The sequence below is a fragment of the Canis lupus genome, chromosome 1 (assembly GCF_048164855.1).
Source record: "Canis lupus baileyi chromosome 1, mCanLup2.hap1, whole genome shotgun sequence".
Classification (NCBI taxonomy): domain Eukaryota; kingdom Metazoa; phylum Chordata; class Mammalia; order Carnivora; family Canidae; genus Canis; species Canis lupus.
In genome coordinates this window covers 86929833-86941912 of record NC_132838.1, presented here as the reverse complement: position 1 = coordinate 86941912, position 12080 = coordinate 86929833, and the positions used below count along the sequence as shown (strand labels likewise).

The 12080-nt window shown below is 42.1% G+C and overlaps 1 protein-coding gene across 4 annotated transcripts in view; it reads right to left on the bottom strand.

The window, feature by feature from the left end:
• CEMIP2 (cell migration inducing hyaluronidase 2) overlaps positions 1–12080 on the bottom strand; it is a 78740-nt gene that overhangs the window by 62488 nt on the left and 4172 nt on the right. The window contains exon 1 of one of the 4 annotated variants that reach the window (XM_072838261.1): positions 5684–5704. The exons of the other annotated variants lie outside the window; for them this stretch is intronic. The gene's annotated coding sequence lies outside the window, so the exon portion shown is untranslated. Of the gene's footprint in view, positions 1–5683; positions 5705–12080 lie in introns of those variants that run through there. 4 annotated transcript variants of the gene reach the window in all.

Sequence of the window (12080 nt, the reverse complement as noted above, 5' to 3'; positions counted from 1 at the left end):
GAATAAGATCCCAGTCATAAGGGGACCCCAAATTGCTCTAAACGACAGCAAATCCATGAAACACAAAATGCGGTCATTAGAAAAGACATCAATAAGCATTCCCAGGACCCAAACGACCTGGAAATTAATGGAGACAGAAAGGGAATCTAATCAGGTATTGACGCTGATTTTATACGGGGCAAAGAACATTCTCAGAGTCAGTATGTCTGTCAAAACCACTTGGTTCGTGGGGTTTGATTTCTGAACAACGGTAATTATTTAGATGAAGCTAAAGCTCCGAGACAAAGGGATGAGAACAGGATTCAAGGTGGTATTGAAGAAACTGCTGCATGTGCCAACCAGAACGAAATAATGGGGACATCCTGCTGGAAGAAATGAGAGAGTATAACAAAGGCCCCTTTATGATCCTCTATTAACAAAGAAAGGACTAAACTAGATATTCTTGAGTGCCAGGCTCACCAGGGTGGGAGGGGAATCGTGACTGTAATCTGCTCTGAAAGGGAATGGGAAGCTTTTGTTTGAGGCTGCAATCATCTGATACTTCATTGTTTCAGGGTGAGAAAGGTTGTTATTACTTAACAGGCTGGAGGGCCCTTTTGTGGGAGATGATGGGTCTCCAGATGTACCCACAATATAATAGCAGGCAGTAAGAGGCTAAATGAAGTCACCAACCCACTGGGAATTAATTTGTGTCTTCACGTTAACAAAATGATATCCTAACATGGAAAACTCGGATGGTATCTGCCACAAACTAAAATGGTCAATAAATGAAAAATAATTGTGCCTGTGTTTTTCCCTGAACTCTTGTAACTCTAAATATTTTTTTTTCTTAAATTTTTTTAAGTAAACTTAATCCCTATATCCAACATGGAGCTTGAACTCATGACCCCCGAGATCAAGGGTTGCGAGGTCTACCAACTGAGCCAGCCAGGTACCTCAAAACTAGATATCTTTATATTCATATATTCGGGGCACATAAGCTCCACTTCAGTGAAAAACATGTAAGTGCATAAGCAGCAAATACAATCATCCTTTTCCTAAGAAATAAACACACTGTTGAAACCATCTTAAAATTACAACCAGGGACATCTGGCTGGCTCAGTCAGAAGAACATGTAATGCCTTGCCCTTGGGGTCGTGAGTTCAAGCCCCACGTTTGGTGTAGAGATTACTCAAATAAATAAATAAACTTTAAAAAAATTACAACCAAAAAAATCATTTTATGCAAATTTCTCTTTCAATTTATGTTTTTTAAAGATACAAGATCCAAATACATTGCTTTAGAACCTCACTTTACATTTATGAGTTTAGAAGTGCTATTATGAATCAATTACTTAAAAATATAATGATTTATAGTTATAGATTTAAATTACTTGTGGGAGGGCAGCCCCTGTGGCACAGCGGTTTAGCACCGCCTGCAGCCCAGGGCGTGATCCTGGAGACCCTGGATCAGGTCCCACGTCTGGCTCTCTGCATGGAGCCAGCTTCTCCCTCTGCCTGTGTCTCTGCCTCTGTGTGTGTGTGTGTGTGTGTGTGTGTGTGTGTGTGTCTATGTCTATGAATAAATAAATAAAATCTTTAAAAAAATTATTTGTGGGGAAAAAGTGATATTTCACTTATTCGATAAACAGTTGTGAGCTCTTGTGGTCACTAGAGAATTGCACTGAGCACTATGAAGGATAGAGGAAGGATGTATTGCATCCAAAAAATACAATTCCTAAATCCAATAGTAAACACTTGCTTGAAGACAGAGTGTAATTGACAAAGAAAATACAGTTGACCCTTGAAATGGGGGGGGGTCGGGGTCTGATCCCTGCACCCACCCCCCACAGCAGTCAAAACTCCATATATAACTTTTGACTCTCTCCAAAAACTTAATAGCTTACAGTTGACTGGAAGCCTTATGGATAAGTTAAAACAGTTGGTTACCACACATTTTGTAGGTTATATGTATCATATACTGTATTCTTACAATAAAGGAAGCTAGAGAAAAGAAAATGCTATTAAGAAAACCACAGGGAAGAGAAAATACAATTATAACCCTGGATTAGTGTGAGCTTGGGGTTCTGAGATAAAGAAGCAACTTACAGAAGAAAAGATGGAGTTCCTTCAAGGATTGCAGGATGTCAAAGTGAGTATTAGCTATCATTTTAAAGTTTTTATGACAGACCAATGTGTTCACTCAATACACTAATCATTTGTTCATATTACATGTCGTTTATAAGAGGACTGCCTTTGTAGTGTAAAGAACACAGTACTATACAGAAGGAACACATTAGCATTTTATGATGTATTTGATGAGCTATCACAGCCTGAGCTAAATCCCTCAATACAGACAGATAATCTAAAATATGGGAAAACTAAGTCACTCATGTGGAGTTTGAAAATGCACTCCATGAAGGGTTTTGAAGCATAACTTCTGGTATTTGGAAGAATTATCTCATATTTATTTACTGGATGATAAAAAGTAGTAGCCCCGAAAGGCTTAATAATAATTAATTAAAAAGTAAAATCAGGGCAGCCCCGGTGGCACAGCGGTTTAGCACCGCCTGCAGCCTGGGGTGTGATCCTGGAGACCCGGGACCAAGTCCTACATCGGGCTCCCTGCATGGAGCCTGCATCTCCCTCTGCCTGTGTGTCTGCCTCTCTGCCTGCCTCTCTCTCTCTGCCTCTGAATAAATTTAAAAAAGAAAAAAAAAATCAACAAAAGCATTAAAAAAAAAAGTAAAATCTAATGATATGATTTTATCATATATCATGATAGCATGTAAATAAATAAATACCATGCCATTAAAGACCTTCACAGGGAACTTAGGCAAATAGTAAGTATACAAATAGTATAATATATAGTAGTAAAAATATGGTAGGTATTACAAGAAATCACTAAGAATATGAAACTACAGCAACTCGCAAGATATAAATGCAAACACCGAGAAAGTGGGAAGCATTCAAAACCTACTTCTTAAAAAAAAAAAAAAAAAAAACTCACAAAAACACCTTTAAAACTTGTCTTTTTTTTTTTTTTTAGGATTTTATTTTTTATTTGCGAGAAAGAAAGAGAGAGAGAGGAGCATGAGCCAGAGGAGGAGTAGAGGGAGAGGAAGAAGCAGAACCTCACTGAGCAGGGACCTGGACGCAGGGCTCAATCCCAGGACCCTGAGATCTTGACCTGAGCTGAAGGCAGACACCCAACCAACCAAGTCTTCCAGGCATCCTAACTTGCTGTTATTTTAAATACAATTCTTCTGTTGGATAAAAAAAAGACTGCATAACCTCAAACAGTAACTCAAGGTGGGAGGGGTCAGTGCATTTGGCAAGAGCACCCAATTACAAGAAGTAATTGCAAAAAATATTTTGGAATTTCCATGACATTAAAGATCAAGTTGACAAAAGTTTCTTGGGCCTTTAAAAAAACAGCATGATATGGGGCACCTGGGTGGCTCAGTCGGTTGACTGCTTGCCTAAGGCAGGCTCAGCTCACGATCTGGGGGTTCTGGATTCGGGGATCTGGGATCCAGCCCCCTGTCGAGCTTCCTGCTCAGCAGGGAGCCTGCTTCTCCCTCTCCCTCTCCCTCTCCCTCTGCCTGCCCCTCCCCCTGCTTGTGCTCTCTCTCTCTTAAATGGATGAATAAAATCTTTTTAAAAAGAGAAAAAAATTTTTTTTAAAAAGAGAGAGAGAGAACATGATTTTAAGAAAAGTGAGGTGTGGCTGAGCATCTGCCTGAGGCTCAAGTCATGATCCTGGGGTCCTGGGATCGAGTCCCACATCAGACTCTACACAGGGAGCCCGCTTCTCCCTCTGCCTGTGTCTCTACCTCTCTGTGTCTCTCATGAATAAATAAATAAAATCTTTTTAAAAAAGTGAGACATTCTCATTTAAAGTTGTCAAACACTGTGCCATCCGCCATCCCATCCATGAAGTCCTGTCATCTCAGGATTCTAACATGAAGTTCCCCGTCTGTTCTTCCCTGCACTCTGTTTAAGACTCTTGTTGGGGGGCTCCTGGCCTGGCTGGTTCAGTTGGTAGGGCATGTAACTCCTGATCTGGGAGTCATGAGTTCAAGCCCCACGTTAAGTGTAGAGATTACTAAAAAAAAAAAAAAAATTTTAACAAAAGGATCATCTTGCCTTTTGCCTTTATGTTTCAGTTAACATGTGGACTTGTCCAACCATCCCCTGCAGTTGACTCTAAGCCTCTTGACAACAGGAACTAGTCTTACTCATCTTAGTATTCTCATATGACCCTAAACACAGTAGGTACTCACTAGGTGCTTGTTGAACTTACATCAGACTATAACTCTACAGACCACACACACACATGCAGCACCCACATAGATTATAATCACCCACTTAATCTTCCCTCAACATCCTTGAGGCTCTGGGAAATTTTTCTACTCTATCTGTATGTGTTGCCCTGGTTTGGGAAAAACTGAGAACATTTACAGCTTCAAGCAAAAAAGCCAAAGTATTAATTTTTACAAAATGCAATCCTAGCATGCAATCTAGTGGGTGAATAAAGGTATTATTACCAACAGCACACGGGAATTCTAAAGATAAAGAGTGGCAAACCAGACAAGCTCAACCTTTCACAATATTTTGTAACACTTTTGGCAAAACAGTAGGAAGTGCAGTAGGCACATAGGAAAAAGGAAAGTGTTCCATTCCACTTCATATTGTTATGCTGACAGCCAATAAATGCTGTGATCTGGGGCACCTGGCTGGCTCAGTCAGTAGAGCATGCAACTCTTGATCAGCAGGTCATGTGTTCATGTCCCACACTCCGAGCCCCACACCAGGCATAGAGCTTACTCTGAAAACAATGCTGTGGTCAAAGGGAAAGTCATTTTTGTACAAATATAGCACCAGTAATTCAAAACTAGTAAGTGCTCTTTAAAAAGACTGAGTCTTCACATTCTTTCTACTGCTGAGATGCTAATACTGAAGACAAAGTGCCTACAATAGTGCTTATTATTCACATGGTGGTTGAGGATGCTTGCCCTAGAAGCTAGAGTTTCAGTACAACTGGCCAAAATCTGGCTGAGGAGACTTCCTCTTATTAAGATCTTGGTAGGGGGATCCCTGGGTGGCGCAGCGGTTTGGCGCCTGCCTTTGGCCCAGGGCGCGATCCTGGAGACCCGGGATCGAATCCCACATCGGGCTCCCGGTGCATGGAGCCTGCTTCTCCCTCTGCCTGTGTCTCTGCCTCTCTCTCTCTCTCTCTATGTGACTATCATAAATAAATAAAATTTAAAAAAAAAAAAAAAAAAAAGATCTTGGTAGGTCTTTACCACACACCTACTGGTATGCTCACTCACAACAAAAAGTCAAACATGCCAGGAACAAGAGGTATTCATGAATTACCTTGAAAACAAATGATTGATGTTTATAATTTTTAGTAATTATGACCTAGTTAAAATCTTAAACTGCTCCTAATGGCCTTGGACTTCCAATTAATGGTTCCAACTTCCAATCTCCCATTTTTAAGAGAAAGAGAACACCAAGGAATCAGGTTGGGGGGGGCGGGGCAGGAGGGTGCTTCTTTTATTGTAGATTCAGACCATGTCTACACTTGATAAACAAGGAGCTCAACATTTTAATCATATAAAGTTGTTCAGTAAGAAATAAACTTAGCAAAACTGACTTTTACGCCCTTTTGTTTTTCAAAATGTCAAGTAAATACTTACATGTGATCAATACTTTCATGAAGAGTATGTGTTTAAATATATATCATAAAGATTTTCAAAAACAATGGTTGAAAAGTTCCTGGGGGAACATCCTTCTATCCATAGTTTAAAGGAATCTATTTCATTGCATATCCTATTCCCAGAGCATACAGGATAAAATTCGTTTTTAAATGATAATCCCTGCAAAAGAATTCAATATAAATGCTAGGTCTGTACATAGAGCTGCTTGGGAGATAAGAGATGATGGGAAAAAATTAAGTGCAGTTTCCTTCAAAGATCTACTTGGTTTGTGTAGACATACTCCCAAAGAATCCAGTACCCTGAGACCTCCAAACACAACAGCGCCTTCATACAGACAAGACATATTTTCCAGTATTACCTTGCATAGGTAGGTGTTCTGTTTCTTCTTTCAAATCTCTAAAACAATTTGAGTCACTATAACCTGCAACTGTCTGACACATTTCCAAGACATAAGACACTTGGCACAGTTAGTTATTTGTATTAGTTCTGGCTCACTTTTACTAAGCTGATGGTGGCCAAGCCAATGTTTAGAGGAAGAGGGGAAGTACCAATCCTTCATTATAAACCTCTCCTTATGCAAGGAAAGTTAGATAAGGGGCTGAGAAATCTTCATTTTTATTCCCCTACCTTCTCCTTCCACTTGGTCAATTTAGACACATATGATGAATGATACTCCCCCAAATGGAGCTTCTATTACATATAAACACCAATACACCTAGACTCCCGGTCTAGCACCATGTATTGTTCACATTACCTCCTCCCACCATACATATGAACTCTATTGATATAATACAGAGAAATTATAAGGAATTTGTCAATCCTATAATCTCCAAAAAAGGCTAAATTGACTAAAACTGATTTTTTTGTCAGTAATATTTGAGTCAGAATAAGTATCATTTAAAGCCAGAAGACATTTTTGTTTTCCTGCTTAGAAATTCACTTTTCGGGCAGCCTGGGTGGCTCAGCAGTTTAGCACCTGCCTTCGGCCCAGGGCGTGATCCTGGAGACCAGGGATCGAGTCCCACGTCGGGCTCCCTGCATGGAGCCTGCTTCTTCCACTGCCTCTGTCTCTGCCTCTCTCTCTATGTGTCTCTCATGAATAAATAAATAAAATCTTAAAAAAAAAAAAAAAAAAAGAAATTCACTTTTTGTGAAGCATTCTTCTCTTTGCCACAAAGTTATAGTCAGGAAAGAATAAATCCCTGGAAAACAAAATTTAACTAAAAATCCAAGTTGGATTATGATGAAAATGATGAAACAATAAACACTGAGTATATGTGTCTGTAGTGAAGGAATTCAGATGAGCAAATCGGCTACAATTTCGCTGAAGTGGATGCATCCTCGAAAATTATATTGGAATCTCCTGTTAAATATGGATCCCTCGGAACAAAGAGGCTTTATTCATAATATCTCCTGCCCCAAGGAAACCAAGCGAACACTTTCCCGTCTCAGAGTCATATAGGCGACCTTTGAGAAATATTTTTACTTCATTCTTACAGTCCTCTCATTCATGCAAGGTACAGGAGGCAGATGTCTGATTTTCTTGACACCAAACGTACTCATTAATCCTTTTTCAGATCTGTTAAGCATCTCCATGAAAAGCATCTCCATGAAAAGCCCTGCTTGACCCCAAAGCCAAGATGGCTGACAGGGCTCAAAGGCCGAAGAACATTACCATGGGCAACAAAAGAGAAGCAAAAGAAAAAAGAAAACACAGACCCACACAGACCAACAGGGGAGCAAGGCTGACAAGCAGAGTATCTAACACTCCTTACCCGGTCAAAAAAAAAAATTTTTTTAAAAAAAAGCACAGTCGGTAGGCCCCTGGGTGGGAGGAAAGACCTAGAAGGATAAATAAAACTTGGAAAAGTGGAGAAAGAAGGGAGTCATCTTACCTGCCCGTTGTCCTCTGCTCTTCACCCCTATATCCTTTTCCTGATTCTTATTCCTCAGATTGCTTTTGCTCCTACGGCTTCCTATTGAGAAGCCACCCTCTCTTCTCCCCTCCTTCCCAGAGCTCCTCAGACCACCCCCTTCGCCCTGGCTCCCCACAGGCTGGGAGGACGCGGCACAGAGGCTCCCAACCTGCTGACAGTGACGGATGGCTGCCAGCGAGGCACACAATGGCAGATGCAGGCGTGTCATCAGCCTTGCAGCTGGCCTTCGGAAGAAAGAACCAAAGCCAACGTCTGACCTGAGGGAGGCTGATTTAATTAAGGTTACAGCAAAGGGCAGAGCTGCCTGTGGGCTGCATTCTCTGCCGAGCGCCAGGGGCCAAGCTTGAAAACTACTTCTCCAGAAGAAAGAGCCAAGAAAGTTATGGCAGTTAAAATGTTGGAAGTAGGGGGGGAAAAAAAAAAGGAAAAAGAAAAGAAAAGGCAACGGAGAGCTGTTTGAGAAGGAAGCACAGATGCACCAGAAGTCCGCGATCTCTTGAGATACAGACATCAAAACGCGAGGACAGGAGAAAGCCTACAGCGAGTATGTCTGGACACGCCTGTCGAACTAGGCAATACTCCAGATGAATAATGAGATGCCCAGATTGAAGTGATCGGGGGCCACTCAATCCAGCATCAAAGCAAAGTTTCTATTAATGGCAGGGCCAGGACTGGAATCCAAATGTACTATTTCTTTTACCTACAACGCGCAGCCTTTTTTTTTTTTTTTTTTTTTTTTTTAACGTGCAGCCTATTTTTAACACAATTTTTACCACTGAGAGTAAAGGCTTGCCCGACAGGGAACACACTCAGCTTGAACGTCTCTTATCAGACAAAGACTCTGCTAGATGACGGGGACCCAGCAGCACACAAACAAATCAATCTCGACCTTCGAGGAGCTCAGAGCTCAGTGTTGGGGGGTCAGGAGATGATCCAAATAAAGAGATAGGTGCAAAGTACAATGCATGTTGGGGCAAAGACACGGGGGTGGGGGGGAGCAAAGAAGTGATCACCTGAGTTTATTAGATCTCTACCAACAGACTAGAGTTAAATTTTTTAAAGGCCTGGCAAACCGACTTAGCCACACACGTGCCACCAGACCACCACTAACGGCTTCCTTCGCACATGTAAACTAAAATCCACCACGGGACTCTGCCACGACGATGACAACACACGGTCTACCCGTGACCAATACGGGAGGAAACGGACAGAAGGCTCTTGTAGCGTAGTCTCCGGAAGGCTGGCAGGCCCGGTGTCACCTGCGGATGAGTTCCTGGCCAAAAATAAAAACAGTGACAGTGCTTGACGTCCTGCGGCGTGGGAAGCCTCCAGAAGGGACCACGTTCCACCTCCCCCAGGCTGGATGCTCATCAAAACTCCATGGTGCCAGGGAGTCAGCAGGGAGCACCTGTAAAGGAGCACCGACCAAGCCCTGGAGGGGCCTTAGACTTGGCCCAGCTGAGCAGGGACAGACCCGGCCAGCAGCGGGGGGACCAGGCAAACGGGGCAGGCGGGGCGGGGGGGCGCAGGAGGAGCTCCAGGGCCTTAAGCACAAACAGAGAGCACTAACGGGAAGCAATCCTTTAGATCCCGGGTGGCTCAGGGGATCCCAGGTGGCTCAGGGGATCCCGGGTGGCTCAGCGGTTTAGCGCTGCCTTCAGCCCAGGGCGTGATCCTGGAGACCCGGCCGGGATCGAGTCCCGTGTCGGGCTCCCTGCATGGAGCCTGCTTCTCCCTCTGCCTGTGTCTCTGCCTCTCTCTCTGTGTATCTCTCAAACAAATAAAAATCTTAAAAAAAAAAAAAAAAGAGAGAGAGAGAGAGAGAGAGAGAGCCCAGCTCAGCCCACGCGCAGCTGGGCAGCCGGACCAGCCAGCCCCGAGCTGACCCTACATCATGAAGCGTGACCACATGGACAGGACAGGCAGCGAAGTGAGCTCAAGCACTTGGGAAAGCAGCTCTCAGTGTTAATCAAAAGACATCACTGCCCGTGCTGAAAAGACGATCCATCTTCCTTTTGGCCTCCTCAGCTCCACCTCTGTACGCAGCCCACTTGCTACCAAATTGCTAGCTTCTCCACGTTCCCAGCACTTGGTTTCTATCTGAGCATGTCCTCGGGTGGCAGGGGAACAGGGGAACGGCTGTCGTCAAGTACTCACTGAACAATTAAGGCCACAGGTTTTGTGTGAAGGAAATGGAATTCCTAAAATCCTCATGCGAAGAGGATTTGAGAGAGGTGGCACTGGTGGTCGTTAAAAAAACAATATATATATATATATATATATATATTTTTTTTTTTTTTTTTTTTAAGCCACAATAAAAACAATGACTCATTTTTCTCATTCCTTCTGAAACAGGAATCAGGCATTTGTCCTCGGGCTAAACTTCATCTTTCCACTCCCTGAAATGTTAATAATTAATTTTCCAACCTCATCGTATGTAGGAAAAAAAAAAAACGATTCATTCTTCAGGGAAGTGGGCTGTCAGTGAGGACCATTAGAAGAACAGAAGGTTGGCAGTACCCAAGTACAAGCCGGTGATTAGGCAAGAGCTCCCAAATCAATAACAATTTCACTCTTCAGAGAGACTTCATAATTAGATATGACCAAGACATCTGGCTTGTGGTGGATATTTATGTTTTAAGATACTTATATCAAACTCAGAGTCAATGAGGGCAATTCCTCTCTCCGTAGCTCAGCATGGATTGTCTTAAATTGCAATCCTTTCAGGCAATAATGTTCTAATCACACGTCTATGCAGTGTTCACACTATTCTAAATACTGTATTTAAGCCAGGACTGCTACAAGCTCTCTGAGGCAAACTTTTCATAATATTATTAAAGTGTCCAAATGCTGTCAATTTTTTCTTACTGTCCCCCAGGAAGATGCAGCCCTGATAAAATAAATATAAAAGGTTTACCACTTGTTACCACGTAATGAGAATAAATGTCATGTTACAAATCTGGCCACAAGGTTAGGCAAATAATAATAATTTCAAGGCAGATTTACCTAATCGGTCAAAGGGCTGATTTGATGGGAGATAGCAATTGTGTGTGTTAAGTCATACACAGCATCCCAGTCCATGCCATATTTTTTAAAGAGACATTTTAATAAAGACCCTATGCTTCTTTCATCTTTGTTCTGCTCACAGCAACCAGCGCAGAGACCTGCACATCTTAGGAATGCAATAAAATATTTGCTGAACATAGTTCCTGACAACCAACATTAATGGCTTCCCAAAGCAAGCACAAGAAAACAAAAGTCCATGCCAACCAACATATTTCTAATATACTTTTATCCTATGATTCACGACACAAATCTGAATAATGTTTCCAGGAACTTGCTTCTCTTTTAAAAAACAATGTGCACTTCTATGGTATTTTAAATTTGTGTGCAATTTACAGAAAATGCAAGTAAAGGGAACATTATTTTTATACTTAGTTCCCTATTTGCCAGAAATGTGTTACATGTCACAGCACCCCCCTGTGTGCATCATATCATGTATAAATCCTCCCAAAGAGAAAAGATAGAGTGTCTGCTTTAAAGTTGGGTGCAATGGGTTTCCTAAGCCCAAATGCAAATTATTTCACCATTAAAACACTAAACGAAATTGCTAACAAAACCAAACAGGAACAAATTAGGGTACGTTAGAGTGGGGGGGGGGGGGACTCTGACTGGAAATAGGGACAAAGGGGTTCTTGTCCCTGCTCAGCCATTAATTTACTATATGACCTTACCTAATTAGTTAGCCTCTCTGGGTCTCAACTTCCTCATCTTAATATTATTTTTAAAGCCCTTTCAAATTTACATGCTAGGATTCAACGTGTCCTAAAAATTGATTTACATTCGTATCATCCCCCTCCCCCCCAGTCACACTGAACACGCTAGCTTTAAATATGTGAGTATGGATTCCTATCAAAAGGCAATTTATTAAAATGTCAGATGAGCTTAAGTCCATTTTAAGTCAGGAGGAAGGCAAGTGTATTCAAGCAAATAATGCTCATAGATTCAAGTTTCAGCCAGGCAACAACTGTTCTTGCTGGGGGCGTCACTGAAAACTACACCTCTTTACAGATGGAGAAAACCAGTAAAGGCCATTTTCATGGTCTCAAAAAACACAGATGCATGGCTTTTCCTTCCTTTTCACTTTTCCATATTCATCTTGTTAGGACAGGGGAAAGCAGAAGGGCTAGCTTGACTTGGGAGGGAGGGGAAAGACCATGGCAGTTATAGTACAGACCCAGACAAGCCCCTCTCAATTGAGGTACTATACGAGCCAGCCCATCCTTCTAATTAGTGCTCACAACCCAAATGCAATGAAAAGATTTCCTGTGGCTGGGGATGGGAAGATGTCTGGACAAGTTGAGGAATGCCATATGACAATAACCAGCCTAACGTCTGAAAAACTGCCCTCAAGCTGAGATTCAGAACACCCTGGAAAG